Below are 3,878 nucleotides of genomic sequence, written 5' to 3'. Positions count from 1 at the left end.
GAGGAGAATGTTGGTAATCCAAATAAAGGCTGGAGTCGATGAACAGTTGCTTTGAAGCTCTTAATGACAGAATATTCCGGGCACCCACGAATTACAGACAATGGCTGCGCGTCACGAGTGCGAAGCAGGAAGAGCTTCACATCATTTTTATACCATCGGAAGGGCGGTACCGAGACACAAGGTGTGATATCATAACTTTCGTTTCTCCTAAACCAATTCTCAGCTTGGCGCATTCCAAAGTTTGTGCGTCTTCAGCAGGGAGTATTCCAATTCTAGGTGATGATTGTTACAAAGACGCAAAGCTATACTGCGAACATGGGAAAGTTATACAGCATGACTGAATATGAGCAGAGTACAAACTAAATATGAGCAGTCTTCTGCCCTAGCCATGCGTTTGAGATGAGAGCACGGCGTAGACAGCGAGCTAAACAATCCTCCAATAAAAACACGGAGATGAGAATCCAACGTTTGGTATTTTTATGGAGTCTTTCTTGTAAAACTGTACACAAATAGAAACACAATACAAATGTTTGTATAACGTCCAATTATACATATGAAATGATATTCAACACTCTTGTAACAGCCCTATTCTCTAACATTTCCAACAAATCTATGGTAAATATCTACAAAGATTAATTGGTGAAATACTTATATATGACGATGAATAACTTGCTCAGCCAAGAGTGGTATATACAACTGGGTAAATGTTTGAGTTCGTTGTTTTGCTTTCACGAGTGTAGTGAAGTCTATATTCTGCTTATTCTGCCCCCAGTAATTGTATTACAGTGCAGTGGAGTGCCCCTAGTGATGGAAGTATTGCATGACAGTTTAGTACAGTGGGTGGTGCTAACCACTTCCACCACTAGGATCACTGTACTAAACTGTCATGCAATACTTCCATCACTAGGGGCACTCCACTGCACTGTAATACAATTACTGGGGGCAGAATAAGCAGAATATAGACTTCACTACACTCGTGAAAGCAAAACAACGAACTCAAACGCGTGTTCGTTCAGTGTTGTCAACTAATATCCGGATAAATTGTAAGCAATTTTTCCTCAATTTTCCGGAGGAATTTTCATCAAGATTTGAAAATTCAGAACTCCGGTAAAATACGGAGGACTTTCATCACTGTTAGTCGCAGTGGCGGTTCTAGATCAATTTCACTGAGGGGGCCTGGCTGGGGCCAGGGGTTTTGATCGAGGGGCACATTCAACCCAGGACAAAAAAGAAAAAGATTCGAAATCTTCTTTGACTTTTTATTTTCATCAAACTTTTCAACCTTTGCACACATTGCATTACAGTGATGATGAAAAACTGTAATAATCACAGTAGTACAGAATTAAGTGCTGATAAAAGATTCATATAGGTGCAGATCTTGTGGAACAGTCTTAAACTGCCCCTACTATTACAGCAACTACATTCTGCAATTTTGGTGATTTCTGGCAAACCGTCCAATGTGATTCAAGATTCAGTGCTTTTGACCTCCGAGACTCAATGCAAAGTCCACCAAGATTGCTTAATCTATCATCATTCATAGTGGACATGAGGTATGTTTTCCCAAGATTTAATGTGGAAAAACTCTGTTCTGCATTGGCAGGTCTCCTTTACATTTGCTGATGTCTGTGGAGAAAGACAAACCGAATAGATGTAAACATAATTTTTGCATGGACACACGGAGACAGTCTCAGGATTTTCTTCTGTCTCTCTTTGCTGCTCTGTGTCCTCTCTCTGAAAATAAGTGTCTCCCGTGTCCTCTGACTCTTCCTCTGTGGGGCTCTCAACTTGCTCTTCTTTAGCTCTATCACCAACCATCATCTGGCTCTGTCTCAGTGTCTGAATCCTTTAGTTTCTTTTTCATGTAGAAATAGGATGGAATGCCCTTTTTTCTCTTCATTTTTAACTTTCAATTTTAACAGTGAAGAGGAATTACACTTCAGCAACCCTACTGTTGCGGGCTTGCTTGGTTTTGTTTTGTGGTCTTACCTTGACAATATCACTCGTCGTCGTGGTAATCTTGGGACTGCTTCTCTGGGGGCTGCTTCTCATCTTCGTGCTCATCTTTTTTCAGTGGTGCAGCGCACTAAAAGGTCCGACTAGAATGTTAAGCCAGGCACTTCAGTTCCACCTTTGGCGTCGGTGACTAGGAGCTACTGCAGCCTTCCTCAACTGGTGGACCGCGATCCACGACCGGACCGCCGACCTCCTCTGTCCGGACCTCCTCTGTCCGGACCCTCGGCAAATTGTATAAAATAATAAATTATAAAGTGATTTTTACGTTATACATTTTATATTTGTGGACTATAATCTGCGCATGACCGCGATCGCTTGTTAAAATTATCCGTTTTATTCTTTGCGTGCACTAACAGATGTATTGCAGAGGACCGCAGCAGCGCGACTGTGTGTTGTATAATGTTTGACTAACTGGAGACCCTGGCTGAGCAGGGCATGTCGGCGATAACGATGCGCTGATTGGCTCCTCTGAACTTAAGGTGTGCCCATACATAAGCGTCAGCACGCGTCTATCCCAACACACACGCATTCAAAATGGATGATTGTGTCAGGAAACAGACGCATGCGCGACGCCACAGTTGTGCTCACAGCTTCAGTCCAGGAGAGCTGCACACAGACAATTAGACAAGACGAATCGCGGGAGGTTTCGATTGTGTGTTTCTTAAATGTCGTAATTAGTAGACCTTTGTGAGTTTTTTTCGCCACCATCTCAAACTTTCATCCGCGCGATTCCTCAGTTTTCGGACTAAAATAGCAACCCGCGTGCGCACATAACGTTATCTGTTTCGTCCCCCCAACATCATGAAAACAAAACAAAACGAAAGTAAATTAGAAGAAACACACTCACACACCACACCACAAACACCCATACAGACACAGTGAAATCGTGTTGATCACACAGGAGAGACTTGATCGTGTACAGTTAACTCGTGTGCGGTGACTTTTATGATTAAACGATTTTTCGGAACGGTCAAAATTACACTACAGAAACGACATGCTACCGGTAACGATTGTTACCGTGAAATCCTCAGGCCTGCCATAGTTTTTTGTTGTTGTTGTTGTTGTTTTGACTGAGAAATTTCCTTGCGTCCCAAAAACGCACATTATTTGGAACTGTGCGTCCCGCGGCAAAATTATGCGTCTAGGACGCGGGACGCAGAGGTAACGAGATGGCTGCTCTACGTTCTGGGGGGGGGGCACAGGGGGGTCCAGAATCAGTGCTACAGGGGCACTGGCCCCTGTTAGTCCTTCCCCAGAACCGCTACTAAGGTAGTAGCGGTCGCTGATGGTGTAGTTGTTCACTCGCCTGTCTTGAGTACGGTCAGCATGGGGTCTGTTTCTCCTCAGTGATGGTGTGGATGTGGATGGGAAAGGTTGTTCGTCTCTGTTCGTCTCTATATGTGCTCTGCAACTGACAGCCAACCAGTTCAGGGTGTAGTCTGCCTTTCATCTGAAGTCAGCCGGGATCGTCTCCAAACTGTTGTTCGTCTATGTGTACCTTGCAATTGGCTGTCAACCAGTTAGTTCAGGGTGTCCCCTACTGCCCGAAGAGAGCTGGGATAGGCTTCACCGCTTCCCGCGACTCTTGTGAGGATGAGCGGATCAGAAACCGGATAGATGTCTTGAAACTGTGGGTGTTTCATGTTAAACTTTTTGAAATGAAAAATAAAAAGCCAAGGTATTTCTTTTGTTGAATGCTATTGCGGTGGTGACATGCTATTTACCATGAACAGAGATGAAAGTGGACTTTTCTGAAAATTCCGGAAAAAAAAAAATATATGTATATATATATATATATATATATATGTACGTCACAATATTAAGTGGCATAGTGTTTATGGAAGTAAATATGGTCCCGCGTGTAC

At 43.3% G+C, this 3,878-nt stretch overlaps 1 long non-coding RNA gene across 1 annotated transcript in view; it reads left to right on the top strand.

The window, feature by feature from the left end:
- The window catches only part of LOC109517122 (uncharacterized), a 12,070-nt gene that overhangs the window by 7,572 nt on the left and 620 nt on the right, over positions 1–3,878 (top strand). Inside the window, exon 2 of the long non-coding RNA XR_002168482.1 lies at positions 2,936–2,949. This is a non-coding gene — a long non-coding RNA (uncharacterized LOC109517122). The remainder of the gene's footprint in view (positions 1–2,935; positions 2,950–3,878) is intronic.

This window comes from Hippocampus comes, unplaced genomic scaffold, assembly GCF_001891065.2.
Source record: "Hippocampus comes isolate QL1 unplaced genomic scaffold, H_comes_QL1_v1.1 scaffold269, whole genome shotgun sequence".
NCBI classification, from domain to species: Eukaryota; Metazoa; Chordata; class Actinopteri; order Syngnathiformes; family Syngnathidae; genus Hippocampus; species Hippocampus comes.
The sequence above is the reverse complement of the archived record's forward strand: the minus strand, read 5'-3'. Positions and strand labels throughout refer to the sequence as shown.